The 17243-nt window shown below is 43.9% G+C and overlaps 1 protein-coding gene across 3 annotated transcripts in view; it reads left to right on the top strand.

Annotated features, from left to right (window-relative positions):
• Positions 1-17243, top strand: part of pde4ba (phosphodiesterase 4B, cAMP-specific a) — a 181419-nt gene that overhangs the window by 83817 nt on the left and 80359 nt on the right. The window lies entirely within an intron of this gene.

Genomic DNA, 17243 nt, shown 5'->3' with positions numbered 1-17243 from the left:
AAATATTATACTAACCAAGGGTCATGTGCTGTATTTTTTCAGGCTGAATTTGAATCATCTGTCCGTGTTGGTTCCAACTTTGCAAATCTGTTTGTGTTGATTATCTTGAGGTCAATGCCAGTGTTCACTCTCAATGATTGGGAAAGAATTTCCACAGAGTTTCTCCACAATGTGTTTTAGATTTGCAGTGTGTGTCTGTGTGGAGCAACGATTTCCTCCAGAAGATGTGAATTAACATATACAACATACAACACCAATAATAATAATAATAATAATAATAATAATAATAATGAAACAGTCAGTCACGAAGGAAATGTATTTACACTCTTGCAAACCTAATAGAAAGTGAACTGGACGTAACCCACATTGCCTCGACTTTGACTTCATTTCCTGGAGAATTACTCTAGGACTTCCCTCAGCCTCCGTCTAACCCTAAACGCACATGTTGACCTTTAAGATTCACCGCTTTGCATTTTCACGTCGTGCCTCTCGTCCCCGTAAGGCAGGCGAATCCCCCAGATGTTCGAAGCAGATTTCGTTCCCCACACCATGAGTAATACTCGGAAAAGAAGAGGCACGCAAACACAATTTCCTGCCTCGCCCCTCAATAGCAATCTTCTGTCTCTTTGATCATTGGAGGAAATTGAATTGGCTTATTTGACCCTTGTTCCTCGCGTCCAAACAAAATGACTCCGGTTAGTGTTTCCGGAGCAAGAAGTAAAGTCATTGACTGGACGACTACTTTAAAAGTATAAAATAAATCAAGATCAGGAACGCTTTTGCCCATATATATAAAACAGATGAATAATTAGATGCTAAAGGAAAAACATCATGACTACCTAAATCTCCTTTGCGCCTCCAAAACACTATGTTGTTAATGGAGGTCTCCTGTCAGTGGTTTTAATGTTGTGGCTGATCAATGTATGTCCTTGAAATGTTTGCTTGCTAGCTTTGTGATGCGACGTATTAAACATATTTGTTAAATATGGGGAGCTGCTGCAGGTTTAAATTGCTCGGTGCACATCTGCGCTTCGCTGTATATATTAGTGCGTCGCTAAAAATAATTTGCAATGCAATATTTATGACGTGACAATTATTACGTAACGTCCCATGTGCATTATTGATGAAAGCCGAGAGCTGGAGCGCTTTTGCATTTTTACGTCAGCGAGGAGCTATTTTTGAATCCAAGGAAAGGAAAGGAGTCGCCGGAGTCGCCGACGATAACTCACGCGCCTTCGACCGCGGACGAAACGCGATCACGTTTCTGAGCCGGCAAACGGGACACGATGACTCGCTTGATAACACTTTGACCTCGTTGAGAAGATATATTTGGGGTCTTGTGCAAACAGCCTCCCGGTACACGGCGTTCTCTCTCCACTCGAGATGGTTTCTAATGATTACCTCATACTTTGTCGAGCATTGCTCATTTCGGCGGAGCACCTCTCTGGCTCCGCTCACCCCTGGGGGATCCCGCAGACCCGCTTTTTTTTTACGGCTGCTGGCCTAGAAAAGTCACACCGGGCCCTGAATGAATTATAACTGCTGCAAATCTTGGCTACCTCACGATGTGGGCTGATGGTGCCTGTGAGAGCGCAGACATGAGTATATACGCCTGCGTGCGCCGCTCCTGCTGCGGGTTTAACGTTGACCCGTCTGCCAGCACCTCGTGTCAAGTGTGTTCGGCCTAAAAGCCTCCCTGTAGCTGGGTCCCTCCTCTTGCCGCGTTGGCAGCCGGTGCATGGCGGCGGGGCCGCGGCCAACACTCGCCATCTGCCAGCGGCCTTGCAGGGCTCCGCGTGAGGAGTCCGGGCGGAGCAAAAAAAACAACAGACCCTCACGGAACGCTGTACGTGCGCTCGCATCGCACGCAAACTCCGACATCTCACGGACTCCTCTCACGCCTCGCGCTCATCAGCATGCAGCGACCGTCGAGAGCGGCGCAACTGGAGAGGACACGTTCGGGCTGAGCGGCCTTAACTGGCTAATGATGCTTGATAATAACAATGAGTCGTTATCCGAGGGTCACGGCAGTGATTAGATTAGCTGAGATCATTTTTGCATGGCGCGCCGCCTCGCTTTCTCACAATGTTTAAGCCGAACCCGTGACACCCGTGAAGCCCACGACATTTCTGCAGAAGACTAACACTAATCAGCAACGCAGAACCGCAAAAGAATTGATTTGAAGCCCAGCAGACGAAGCTGAGCGCGGAGGCTGATGTCATGAGAGACAAGGGCTTCCTCTTATCTGCCGCGAATAGCTGGAAAGTGGTTCAGTAGCCCGTAGTAAATCGGGAGGAGGACAGCGATCCGCTTCCCGCCGCCAGGGAGACAAAAAGAGATGAGCTTTTAATTACAGCCTTGTTTACTGATGTCATTTTTATCACCTAAACACATCCCTGAGGGGCTCCCTGCGTCTGTCTCTCCGACTTCATCTGTCATTACGAACCACTCAACCCAGTCCGGGCGCTGCATCTGGGGCGACGGCAGACAGCGCTCGCCTCTGGTCTGGGTTTTACAATCTGGGTTTGGTATACAGCCATGCAAAAAAAAAAAAAAAAAAGAAAAAAGGTGACTAATATGCAACTGGATCTGGTAAACAGCAAGTATGGCAGGCTGTGAGACCATCTGTGGTGGTGCCCGTATTCTTCATGCTCCATCACCGCTGTGGAACATGAAGTTTCTGTCTTGTTTAGCTTACGTGAGCACCAAGACGGCTGCCGACCACCTGGAGCAGCAAGGACTTATGCACGTCTTATTGATGTGACACATTTGAAAATGCATGTATTAATGTGGATCTCTTCCTGTATGGATTGAAAGTTGATTCCAGCTTGCCAACAATATGTCTTATTTTCATGATTCAGTTTACGAGTTCTGATAGCATTGCACCCAACAATGGTGAGCACAGCTATGAATCTATACTATGGTAAGGCAGCATATCATGCAAGCCATATCTTTTCAAGCATAATCCTACCCTTTTAAAGCTTGTTATATGCTCCACGAGAAGCAATACATTTGATTTTGCTCTCAGGGCTGCAAGAACTAGAAAAAAGTTTGTTTTGACCAGGTCTTTTATGCTTCAGTGTCGAACTCTGAGGAAGTCCTCACAGGACCATTTCATTGCAGCTTACGTCACACACACTAAGCATTGTGGGAGATATTTTCGGAAATTATCTCCAGTCGTTTTGACGGCCGCGTCAGTCGGATCATGCCGTTCATTCAACGTGCACCCACACACAGTGTGCCGAGAGATTAGCGGGCACGCTGCGAATATTAGCATCTGGTAGCTAACAGAGTAGCCGCTAGCATTTTTGCTTTTCCACATTAGCCACGCCCACTTCTGTTCTGCCTGGTTGATGTGTGGAGAACAAGCTGTGAGAACATACGTACCGGAGAAGTGCAAAGTCGTTTAATGTGATCATTCACCATGTCTGTCTGGACTCGGCAAACAATTAACCTGTAAAATGCAATTTCAAATTGTTGTAGTTGCACTGGCTCTTTTTCAAATCTTGTCGCACAGCTGTTCAGACTTTCTCCACAGCGTGGTGCTTATCAAAAAACTCAAAATGATTTATTGTATATATCCCGTTCAGTGAAATTAGATTTTTAACTTATTTAAGGGGAAGGAAATTATTCAGACAGAATACATATTTGGTCCAAAAACAAATCACACAATAACCAATGATGGTTAATGATGCTGCTTCTACAAAGAAAACATTAAGCATGTCGCACATTCGTGGTGCTGTCGGTTGGAACGTTTTATATGAGCCAACCACATTATGTCTTTATGTGGACCTTCTTTCTCCACCCTCTCCCTGCTCGACTAAATCTTTCTGTTTTTCTCAGCTGGACTCTCGCCCGTAATGTATTGTTGAGTTCACAGCACAGAAGTCGACATAAACGTTTAGTTTGCTTCGCACGGCACCGATTTACTCCAGTTGTTCCTCTCCAGGACACCTTCAGCCTGATGTAATGGCAGGTTATTACGTTTGGTCCGTATTATCTAGTGAAGTGCTGCTGGACCTTGCCTGCTTGTCCTCGTAAAAAACAGCCTCTTAGAGCCTCCACATTCAGGTAATCAAATCAAACTCCCTCGCAGCAATGAGGCCATTTTCAACCTGCTGTCCTTATTTTCTTCACGCTCCCAATGTCACGGATACAGGTGACGGTGAGAGGCTGTCAGAGTGCGTGTCAGGCTGCCACTGCCTGTTAGATGAGTACATTTCTTCTTCTTCTTTTTTTTTTTCTAACGTGTCACTTCCTTTTAAATTTGAGACTTCCCAGCTGCTCACTGGAAACCGTTTTTTTTTAATTTTTTATATATTTAACATGCTCTTGTTCTCCGTTGATCTGTGTTAAAAACACTTTTCTTTTGCGGCTGTACCTCTTTCCCTTCGTTTAATTAGAACAAACCGAGCGTGAAGCCTGTGTTTACGCGTCGTACGTAGTGCCGCCGTGGCTATTAATGAGCACCGCTGATTGTCTCGCACAACACAAGTCCCGTGGCTGGAGTTTGGCTGTTTGGGGGCCGTTAATCTATTGCCACTTTATCTCCGTGGCTCATTAAAGCTCAGAGAGGCTGCGGAGAATGAGAGAATGGGGCACTTGCACAGTCGCAGCCGTTTAAATTGCTTTTTCTGTAATTGATTCTGCTGCATCACGGCACAAACCGTGTCTGAGGACTGTGAGGACTGCGCCGTTTACCCCGGCGAGCGCGCTCTGGAGTTTGAGGGACAGCGGGAGCATAAATTTCAGCCTCGTTGGTTGTGCGGCTGTTTTTGTGCTCGACCGAGTGCTGCCCTAGGTGCTGCGTAGTTGCTGAGTGTGAGTCTGTGTGTGTCGATAATTTGTTAGAGCCCGTGGCGTCATTAAGTGAAGAGGGGAAGTCGCAACTTATTAGTGTCCGTCGCGCCCCAAAGCGTCGTGTCTGTTAACAAACGGACATGTGTAATAACTAGATTATGAGTGATAGGGTTCCGTCTTCTGCTGCTTTATATTTGTAGGCGTGAATCATAAAAGAGCGTTATTAGACGATGGTACGTTGGTTCCCACCGAGCGCATTTAACAGACAGTCACTAGCATCTTTAAAAAAGGAGGTTTTGCAAAAGTTAAGTCCATCAAAGTTTGTGTCCAAACCTCTGGATGGAGGAGCTCAGGAATCTGCGCCACCCGTCTCTGTGATGTGCCGATGCAGTGCGTCGCATTAGCATGCGCCCGTATCCATTTTGGCTTGTTAGACAGCGGCGTCGGTGCCAGCCTTGCAGCTGCCGTGGTGGCTGGGATTGTGCTTGTTTGATAATTTATCAGAGTCGGTGCTGCGAAATGAAGGCAGGGCAGACCAGAGGTGGCTCGGCTCTGCAGTCGCTCTGCAGTGAGTGACTCAGCTGGGCGAGCTTCAGGGAAGACGGCATATTTATTTATTTATTTTTTAGCACCTTTTTCTGAGCTCCCACATGCCTTCCAGTCTATTCTAGGTCATTTTAATCTCCCAGACTATCTGGAAATCCCTCGCTTTCGTTTTTTTTTTTTTATCTGCTTACTATCGCATTTAATCCCTCTGCGTTCGTTTATTCTTAACCTTTTTCTCTTTTCCCTTTCCCCTTCATTCCTTCAAACCGCTGATTCCTTGCCACACAGGGCTTAAGCCTTTGATGCAGGCTGCGAGGAAAGCTGCGGGGATGCTGCTGAAAAGCATGCAAACTTACATGCAGCGGCAAAGACCGGGAAACAATCCCCTAATGCCGACGTGGAGCCGCTCCACCGCTGGGCTCTTTGGGATGATCCCCTCTCATGGCATCCTCTTGTTTTCAGAATGAGTAGGTGTGAATGCCGAATTTGCCGTTACGGTTGGGACACGTGTGATGCTGCCACACCGCGTTGAGCGAGCATCTTTAGCTCCCAGACTTTGGCCTTCAGTGGCCTGTTCGTCCCTTCTCTTACCGCCGGGAGCGCCCCCTGAAAAGTTGCACAAACACCAGCGCAAACAGCCCTATTAAATAATAGAGCATGAGGAAACCTGGAGGGTAAGGTGAGCGGTCAGAGCTGATGAGTGGGCGACAGAGAGGAGCCATGAGAAGACTGGATGAGAGCGAATATGAGAAATGAGTGGAGAGTCAGAGGAGGGGTGAAAGAAGAGAAAGAGGCCTGTTGTCTTGCGTGCTGATGCTGCTAAAAAAACTGGCCCTCCTTTGTCATTTGTGAACCAGTATGACGTAGGTTTACTTCTCGGCCTCTCCCATGCGGTGCTGGTGTCTAATAAATTACACGGCAGGGCCTGTTGTGAGATAGAGGACCCAGTGTGCGCGGATATGTGGGTGTTTGTGTGTAGAGGGGACAGGCTGGAATTTGATCCCTCGACTCAGGTTGCGGAGAGTGCGGAGGGTGTGTGCGAGGACGGACACACAAACGCACGCAGGTCCCTTTACACTGTGTGTCGCCAGTGATGTCAGCGATCCACAACAGAGGATACCCTGGCTGGCCTGCAGCCATCATATCCTCTGGCCCAGACTCCTGGAGGTTAATGTGTGCTCTTCACTGCCTCATTGTTTTGGTACAAACACAACGACTGCCTGGTGTGCACAAACAAAGTAGGGCGCTTTTCTCGCTGTACTGTAAGGCCTCCTCTTTTGGAAAAAGCCATTTGCCGCAATATATTATTTAATTTACACTGATTGAATATAACATTGTGACCTAGTATTGTTTAGGGCTCCCTTGTACCTCCAAAATAGTTGTGACTCATCAGAGAATGGACATGGACCTTCTGAGGGTGTCCTGTAATGTCTGGAAGCATCATGGTGGTTGATCATGGTTGATCAGTTTGGGATCTAGTGAATTTGGAGCCCAGATGAACACTCTTTTAATTTTTTTTGTGTTTTTTTGTTGTTTTTTTGTCTGTCTGTGTCATTACTCTGGGGTGGGGGTTACCTTGTCTGGTCTGGGTGTGTGGTACATATCTCAGTAATATCCAAAAGCCCCAAAAAATTCCCAACAAAACATTGTGTTGTCACAAGATGGCCAACTCCTCCTGTCAGTGGTCTTAATGGTTTGGCTGATCGGTGTAGACAGTATATGATATATGTTATTTGTGATTTTTTTTTTATTGTCTTCATAGCATGACTAAGCAAAGTTATTCTTTTGAATGTCAATACTTGGAATCGTGGCTCGAACACTGATCGCAACCTGAGACCCCAAGACGGAAAGCGTAAACCCGAACTTTGACTACAGACAGCGGGATTAATGAATCTGAGGATTCATTGCCTAGAAGCAGCAGAAGTAGCATGCCGATAAATGCTGAAAAGGTTTGCTTCATTTGAAGGTAGGATTTAATAAGGTTCGGCGAGCACTGACTTTCTCTTCAGCTTTTCCGACAACTGCTTTGACGTATTCAGCTTAAAAAGATTGACTCAGAGAGGTGGTCAAGCGCAATGCAGCACTCGCTAGCCGAGTGCTTCCTTGTTTTTAAGAAAGGCCTGGAGGGTCCGCTCCAATTATCAGGGCATCACGCCTCTCAGTCTCCCTGGGAAAGCTTATTTTCAGGGTCCTGGAAGAGGAAGCTCCAGCTGCTTGTCAGAGCTCTAAATTATGTGGAAACTTGAATGTGTTGTTCGTGGACAAGACCTGTCTTCGCCGGATGTACGCTCCAACCTTACAAAGCAAGAAGTAATACATAAAACCGAAGGATCGGTGGATACGTACACGGCAATAAAAAGGGTTAGCAGCAAAAAATGAAAAGGCTGGGCCCCCGTGTTTAATGTGAAAATGGCCAGTAATGCAGTATGAATTATATATACCACGTCATCTCACATCGCTGGGGCTGCAGAGTGCTGTTGCTCTCCTCCACGCAGACAAGATGAGCAATACCTCAAAGAAGGAACCGATGGGAAGGAAGTGAAATCCCAAATGGCCCATTTATTTGTTGTTATTTCTGGGAGGCAAACTCAGACAAGACAAAAATAGGCCAAGAGCCTTAACCGGAAACAATCACATGCTCATCTGACAGACAAAGAACAATGGTGAGGAGCAGAGCCGCACACAGAAACATATGCACAAAGTGATGCTGATGAATGGTGACAGGGAATTAGATAATAGCATGAAAAAAAAAAAGAAAAATGAAATGGTAGGGAATCAAGAGTTAATCAACAATCGACTGGAGGGCAAATTTGGAGAAAAACAGCAAATAGGACATAGAAACCTGGAAAAAAAATAAACAGGCATCCAGCAAAACCAGAGAAGATGTGTCTGTAATTGGGAATGCAACAATGGAGGGGAAAAGAAGGGACATGGCGATGGAAAGAAGATACAGGAAGCTATTTGAAGCACAGCTTTGTTGAAACCGTCATGGCCATGGCAACCAGGCAGCAATGTTTGCTAGCAACTGCGTGCGTCACTCTGACACACGCTGATAAATGCGCACACCTAGTGAGAACGCACATCCCCGGCGTGTGCCGCGCACAGTCTGAGAAGACGGACAGACACACACACAGTTGGTCTCCAACACATGCAGAGATGGTGCATGTGTGAAAAGAGACGGGCGTCGACTCGCAAAGGGCCGCAGTGATAATTACGTTGTGCATCATCATGTGAGTTGTGTTGATGTCACCGGTGGCGTTTATGATATTTGTACGACTAAGGGCTTTCTTGTCTGGTTATAAGCGGTGTAATGCAGCAGGGCTTCACCGGGTTTCTCCCTCAGAATTTCAGACATAAATATTCCTATGTACTACATTACTACACTTTAAACATCATGTGGAGTAGTCAACGATCACGAGACAATAACGACACGGTCGCCTCAGAGAGAACGGGTGAGGAACCCAGTGATGTCGTTCGGTGAGACTTTAGCTGCAGTACACGGAGAAGACTTCACAGAACACAGCTACACTATTTTATACAGAGGAGATAATAGATATGGGGGGGATAAAAATAAAACAAGCACCACAATGGAGTTTATTGAGTTTTATTTTGACATGGGCCAAAAAATATAAAATTATTAAAACAATGCCTATATTAAAAAAATTTAAAAAGTTTTATAAAAAATAAACTTTTATTCTGTAATCTAAAATGAAAAAGAATTAGTTAATATCAGACTTTATTTTCTTTCTTTTTTTTTTATGAATCCGGAAGTAGTCTACATCTGGCAGATGAAAAGATGAAAGGTTAATTTACTTGTTTAGCTTTTTTTTTTTTAATTTTTTGCTTTTTAAATTTTTGTATTTTCTAGTCTAATGCCGAACTTCAAATACCAAAAACTATGCCGTCCATTTGTGTTCATGTATTTGCCTAACAGTCTACTCATTGAATGCGTTTTTAAACAACCACTTCCCACACTAACTAAGAAGGTTTTGACCCAGAGTATAGATTTTGTTTTGGTCTTGAGGCTAAAGGTTTCGTGTCGCTGCCTGCGAAGCATATTTTAAAGTCAGGGAAAGTGAGAGTGGCGATAGATCAATGTGCCCCCCCACCCCCACCCCCACCCCCCCAGTGGGGAACCATGAAGAATCAGAGCCCACAGGTCGATGCTGGGGTGGTGGCGCGCCGTAACATGCATTGGCAGCCGCAGCGGTGGTGGTGGCAGCAAGCTGAGCAGCATCTTTTTCTCCTTTTTTTTTTTTTTTTTTTTTTTTTTGCAGCATGTGACCTGACAGGAGTAATATGAAAGGACTCATAAATAATACCTTAACCTGGGACGCTTCTAATTCCCACATTAATATGTACCGCTGGGATTTAAATGCACTCACTTGATTTGCTGTGTGGTTACGTTCACTCATATGAAAAAAGCGGCCGTCGTCGAATTTCCCTCATTGGAAATTCGATTCATGCTCTATTTATAGATTTAGAGATGAAAAAGGTGAGCAATACGCTGGCCTATATTGCGCATTAAGGATTATACCATAATATCTGTTGATGGAAGCATTTTCATTCACTAAATGTTGGGATATGGTGTCCTTATCTCCATTACTTTATCATTTGCTATTGAAAAGAGAATCTCTTTCTCTCTCATTTGTCTTTTTTGACATTGTGAAATATAATATATCATTTTGGTTTCTGTCCAAATTCTCCGAAGTCTCCACCAAATCAACAGTGACTTTAAGTAATCACTTAAAGTAACTGGTATTTAAACAATTATATTTCTCAAAATAATAGAATTTTTGTGCTGAAGTGGTTTATGCAGCTGATTCATGCAGAAAAATTATGAAAAAAAAAAAAATTATCATTTAAGTTTCTATAGCAGTTTTTGGACATTTTTATCCACTAAGGTTTACAAGAGGATGGTAGCGATATACTTCGTTACAAAAATTTGTACCATTTGCACCACTAACACAGCAAAAATGGACAAAAATGTCCCTGAAGTCGCCTGAGCGTTAATGTAGTTTAGATCATAGTAGTCCCTTACCATTATTTTTCTCTTTGTCCAAAGCAAAAATATTTTATAGGATCAAGCTTCAATCTGGGTAATTGACTGGCAGTGTGCCATTAAATGGTTGACTGGTTTGACAGGGAGCTAGTCAAACTGTAAAGAGCACTACGGTAGCGACCATGACACAGAAAGCATTTCCCTTTCCTTTCATAGAAATTAATCCAAAGAGTCATTTCCTGAGCGAAACCCTACACTTAAAGCCGTTGAAGGATATAAAAAAAAAAGAAAAAGAAAAAGCGCAAACGTTTCAAAGCAAACAATGGCCGACCACACGGAGCCACGAGTCAAGTGCTGTTGAAAACCCACTTGTTGCTAGGCAGTTTCACATCCTGTTTCAGCGAGGGGGACTTTGAATGGACCAGCCAAGTGGGCACTGATGTGGGAACAGATTCTGTATTCAGCTGCAGGTGTTTGTGCTTTCTGAATGCTATTTGATACATGCAGTCTCAAGTGTCAAGCTGCACATTATCCAGCAGTGCCGGCCTTTTTGAAACATGCCAGTCTCAGTGTGTGTGTGTGTGTTTGTGTGTGCGTGTGTGCTTCTTTTTGAAAAGTGGGGATTATGTTCCTCAATGTGTGATGGAGTCGTCGCCATAGCGCTAATCGGGTTCCTACTGTGTGCCGTTGTTGTTGAGTGTAATCAGACGCTGTGTAGGTTCTATCAGCATGTACTGTAAATTGAGACAAACATGACTGTTGTGACACAGAGAGTGATATATAAAGGAAGTGGTCGAGTAATCGGAGGAGGGGAACCAATGAGAGTGTGATTCTATTTGCAGGCTGTTGCCAAAGGGGGTGATTACCATGGGGCTGTCATTTGATTAAAAAGACTTCAGCCGGCATTACATGACATTTGCTGTAGGCTAAGGTGAGGTAGGTGTTGCGGCTGAGGGCCTATGGTTAAAAATTGATGACGCATTGTTGCTCTTTCACTGAAACGGATAAGAACGTCTCACAGCAGCTTGTCACTACACTACGGTTACGACATTATCAAGTCTACAATCTTGTGCACGCTGTTCCTGCAGCCTAGATGAAAGCAGGGTCCGATATGGAGTTGCAATGAAGACAAATGTGGGGTGAATTTAATGATTTTTCCAAGCTGAAGTTAGATATACACATACAAAAATCCCAATTAATTGAAAAACAGTAGATGGAAGTCAAATCTAAATACTTTCATAAAGGACATTGCATTGCCCAGCAACGATGGCCCGTACAGTTATGTAGATATACCATGGTTACGCAGGGCCGGGGGGATATCAGAGATCATCCATGAAATGTGACCTGTACGTGGTCCGGCAGACGTGAACTGAGGCAGAGGCTAGAATGAAGAAGAACAAGCATCAATTTCAGCAGGACGGGGACAGGCTAAGACCTGAAATATGGCTCTGGACTCTCGGAAGAAGGTTGTCACAGAACCGATCCCCTGAATGGCATCGAGTCGCGGGATTATAAATGTTTTTTTTTTTTTATCATTATTTTTTTATTTTCCCTTTTGATATTTGCCTTGACTTCTGACCTTTTATTTTGGAAGACTCACAAAGCGTTTGGCAGCGCCACAAATATTCTGCACCTTCCTGGAGGTTGGAGTTTTTTCGGTGTCATCTAATTTTAAATCCTGCTGATCTGCAAGTTACCTGAGAGGTGACCGGAGCGAGCATGAAGGCTGATTATCATATGAAACCGGGAACAAGTGCCTTATTTTACAATATCTGAAACTGTCCCATGGCTGTGCACAGCGGGATGCGATGCCTGTGCTGCTACCTGGGAAGATTGGTTCAGTAATACTGGTCTTAGACTTTCGACGTCGATGAATCAAATCAAGTAAGTTATTGACCTGAGACCTGCAAAGAACAATAAACAAAACATGCAAGAAATAGATTGTTGATCACGAGTGTAACGGAGCTGAAGATGATGAGGACCTCGTCCAGGCGGGAAGTACCCATCGGCCCTTTCTGTCTTCGCCGTCACTCCTGGGTTTGGTACGTGCAGACGAAGGAAAACATGGGGGCCCAGCTCGGCTGCCGCTGCTTGTCGCGGTGTGGGCGGATGTGTTAGGTTGATTTTTGTGTCGGCATGAGAATGGGTGCTTTCCGTTGCATCCCTCTCTCATAGATATTACATTCACGTAGAAGAGTTTTTCAGCCTGAATGAAACATCATTTACGAATCTGCACCGAGGAACTGGGCTCCCCTACCCCCCACACCCCACCCCCAGGTCCTGACCGGGGTTAGAAAAGTCATTTAGTTGAGGTTAGGCAGGGAAATATTTACCTAACTGTACCATAAAATATTTAATAATGCTAACTGGATATTAAATTATAGGAGAATTTTGGTAAAAATAACTGTCATACTGCATCAACATGTAAACCTAATTTTCTACTTGGCATTATGTTTTCTTTAAAATATATTTACAGGTGAATATTAGTTTGACATCATTCTCATGAAACTTGGTCCTTTGTAGTGGAAGCTCTGCAGTGTTGTCTGTGTAGATCATAGGTCTTCAACAGGGGGTCTATGACCCCTAGGGGTCCGAGCAGGTACTGCAAGGGCCATTGGTTGATTAAACAGTTTTTTATATATTGTTTTTTAATTTCCCCTTAAAAATTTTGTTTACATATACATTCACAACCAGCACATTTCAGTAAAGGGGTACGGGACAGCTTAATATTGAATGCAAAATAATAATAATAATGTATATTTATAAATAGCACTAGGCCGAGTTTAATATACATGTATAATAGGTAGAGAGTCCCTACTTAATCTCTCCATCAGTTGGGGGATCCGTGGCCTGAGAAACGTTGAAGACCTCTGGTGTAGGTCGCTGCTGGAAATTTGCGGTAGCACTTTTAGCTGCAAGAAAATCACCTCGGTGCACGGGAGGGAGAGCCGTGCTGTGAAAATTACCCATTACTAGTCTTCACGTGTCTTTTACCCTCCCTGCTGCATCTGCCTCTCTTTCCTTTATTTTCCTCATCGACTCATTAATACACGACTGCACTTTTGTTTTTTTTTCTGCATATTTGTTAGCGTAGCCTAATTAGCGCCTAAACAACACATTTAAAGAGGTTGCCTGGGATGTCCTGGCCTTAATCCTACAGTAAGTGCGTTTCTGCTTCTCAGGTTGTCAGAGTGAAATATGATATTCCACGGTTTCATTGGCGAAGAGAAACATTTTCCTTAATTTTAGATTTCTGTAAAAACCTCACGCAGCAAAATACACTTTTGGATAATTAACCTAACTGTTGCCCAACTAAAGCGGGATTAGTTATAGATACTCAGTCACAAAGATGTTTTTAAAGAAACTTCATCTACGTTTAGGTGTGGGTTGAAAAGTGAAGCCCTCAAACGTGTTCTGAACAAGTGTATGTAGAGCTGCCGGCTCAGAGGTTTGGTGAACGTTACTCTTTTATTCTCCTTGAGCTATGAACCTGAAGTGAGTCATGGTTTTGAACCACTTTGCGGATCAACACTCCTACGTATGCTGTAGCCTGACAGGTGGAGATGGACAAGATAAAAATAATAAAAAATAAAGATGTTAGAAGTAAGAAGGAGAGTACAACTGGTTCACATGGGGCCCCTTACCTGACTCTCTGTTCTTATGTTAGGATCAAGGCCTCTAACCCTAGACACAAGCCTCATGTCCTAGTATAGAGGGTATGCATTGACGTCACAGCCGCCCGGGGCAAAAACATGGTGGAATGTAGCAGTAAATACAGTGAGACCAGGAAAAATATGGATTATCAGGACAAGTTAAGGACAGTGGACTCGAAAATGATCCATATGACTATTCAGTGTCAATGCACAAACATTGACATGCGACCGGAAATCAGTTATCCTGATATTTATATGGACCTGATTTCAACGGCAGGAAATGCTATACTCATACCAAAGTATGACCTTTTGGTTCTTTATACAACACAGCTCCGGAGTACCCCGTTATTTGGAAAAGTGGATTAGCCTCAGTTTCAGTTAGTTTAGGTTAGCTTTAGTTCATTTCAGTTATGATAAATGTAGCTAAATAAAAGATGCTAACGCTACGTTAGCCATACAATACTGTAGCGCAGGGGTCTTCAACGTTTTTCAGGCCAACGACCCCCAAACTGTTGAAGACCTTTGCTGTAGCGTCCAACCGGACGTTAAAAGGTTGAGTGATCGCAAATATTCCGTTTACCGTTTCATTGTTCTTTATTGTTGGAACTGAAATAGTTATATTAACCAAACTTAAGAAGTAACTTAAGGTATGGCTTCATCAAAAATCACAGCATAAATTAACATTACCTGACATTAAATGTGAACCACAACACAGTGTGCGCCTTGATTCCAGTTTTTAGTAATGCAGCGATCTCTGTTCTTTGACTTTTGGGAGCCTGTAAAAATATATCTCTGACTGCTTTTCAAATCTGTCGGTACAGTCAGTCAGACAACAGCTCTTCCCCATCTTTTTTTAAATTTACATTTTTTATAGTTTAGACACTATTAAAACCTACGATTCAATCTAATGCGGCTAATCTCCACGCTCATCTGCCACTTTTTTCCGCACAGTGGCCGTATCCACGGAGACTTCCGCTTGCTGTGATGTCACTTGCATACACACACACGGGTGCATGGGGAAAAAAAAGGAACTTAAAAATAATCAGGAGACATAAACCATACCAGATGATAGACGATGATATCTGGGTTTGACGTGTTCGGCATGGAGTGGTGACGTACATGTGTGGTTTTCTGTGCAATATGTGAAGCAGCTCTAAATAATTAAATGTGACCGTTGAGGAAGTGAAGTAAACTCCTTTGTCTCGGTGAATAATATTTGTATTGTGACAGAACATGGCCAGATGCTACATGCACCTCCAACGTAACTGAGGCGGGTTATCAAATACAGACATTTCTACCAAGACATGTATCCAAGAAAACATATTCGTAGCAAATGTTGTGCAAGTTGTTTGAATTGTAATGAGTTAGTCCTAAAATAAGTGCATTAATTGCTTTTTAGTTGCTCACGAATGCAGGCTTGCCAGTGGCTAACATGACACTACATGTGAGTCACACATCAAATTTGGAGTTGATGGTAGGTTTGTAATTCATGTTTTGGCGGACACTAAACGCGACGCACCATCTCCTCACACATCCATCCATCCTTCACCAAGTTATTTTAATAGGCTCTGTACCAGGAGTCTCCGGAGGAAGAACGAATGAGACAAGACTCTGTGGAAACTCTGAGGAAAGCTCTCATCATAGCAGGATTTTAAGGTCAAATGATCTTCTCGAGGAGTTGGAATTGTGATGCATTCTCATGCTCCTTGCATGGTCTCATTTCAGTTGGGAAGTCGTTTTTCCAGTCGTGGTGGGTTGTTGTGCTTCTAAGACGGTTTGGACGCTACGAACAAGCTGAGTCTGCTCTGAGCCATGTCTTTACGTGGCAACGAATAGCAAAGGAGATATGAGTTGTGATCATTTCCAGGTGAATTACACCTCTCAGGCATAACATAATGACCATCTTCCTAATATTGTCCTGCCTTATTCGCCCATCAGTGGTTTTAATGTTATGGCTGATAGGCATATATCACTCAGGAAAACAAAATCATGGTGTTCGTGAGAGACTTGCACGCTTGCATGTTTATTTGCAGCTGTTTAACCTTTATGGGAGTTGGTAGTACAAAATAAATGCCTCATTTGAATTGAATGCGTGAGCTGACTGTCCCATTAATTGACCATTAGCTTGCGACCTTGGATAGATTTATTTTCCTCGGATAGATTTATGGATTTATTTTCCTGTTTTCGTCATTTTTACTTAATGAAAACGAATGCAACCTTTTGACCAACTCTCCAGCTTCCGTGACGCTCTACGTCGCAAAGCTTCCCGTCCCACCTGCACGGACAAATAAATGTCACCTTAAGTAGCGAACGAGAGCGCCCAGCGAAATGTCAAAGTAACGGAGTGTTGCTGGGGTTTGTGAAAAGTAATCACCATGCAGGAAAATGTTCAAAATAACACATTGCTCATCAGGAGAAGTGGAAGAAGAAGCTTTTGGTTTGGATCCATGTAAAAAACGTAGTGTGCAATGAGAAATGTGTACATTTTCTGCTGATTTAAAATCTCCAGAACAGGTGCAGGTGCAGTTTGTAGCCTTGAACATACACCAATCAGCCACAACATTGAAACCACTAACCCCTTTATTAACATTCCAGCATTTGCAACTCACAAGTATCAATTTTTCTGGTGAATTTGTGTTACGCTGTTAGATTTAAGGGCTTTTTTTCTGCTAGTACATGCTGGTACTGGCTGTGCACTGCTTAAAATTCACACGTTTTTTCTTTTCCAGAGTTTGCCCCCTGGTTATCACCACGGGGGAGAGCGGCTGACGTCAGACACGTATGGTGCTGGCGCCAGAGGAGCACTGCTCTGTGAAGGGATTAGGTTAATCACAGGGGGGTGGGGGAGTGACTGCAGTGCCCTCTTTTTTTCCTGTTTTTTTTTTTTTTTTTTTTTTTTTCAAGAGAGGGGAATTAGATTTCTACAGAAAGCGTTAGAGAGGGTGGAGGGAGACGGGGAAAGCGGTGTTGTGGCAAGACAGACACTCGTGGGTCTTAAATTTATCCCTCTATCTGACGGTCGTGGCGTCGCGGCAGCTTGTCGGAGGGGAAAGGCTTATTATCTCTCTTCTCCAAAGCTCCTTTGCCTCTCTCCTCTATTTGGTTGGATGCCACTGGAAGCCATAAATGATACGTTTAGGCTGATGTATTCCTCGTGAAAAAGCTCGGGCTCAGAATCCGTGCCGTTCGTGCGTCAAGGTGAGGTTTCCGTGGCAACTCTGTGACGCTGGAAATGAAAACTG

Source organism: Mugil cephalus, chromosome 6, assembly GCF_022458985.1.
Source record: "Mugil cephalus isolate CIBA_MC_2020 chromosome 6, CIBA_Mcephalus_1.1, whole genome shotgun sequence".
Lineage (NCBI taxonomy): Eukaryota > Metazoa > Chordata > Actinopteri > Mugiliformes > Mugilidae > Mugil > Mugil cephalus.
This window is presented reverse-complemented; position numbering and strand designations above follow the sequence as displayed.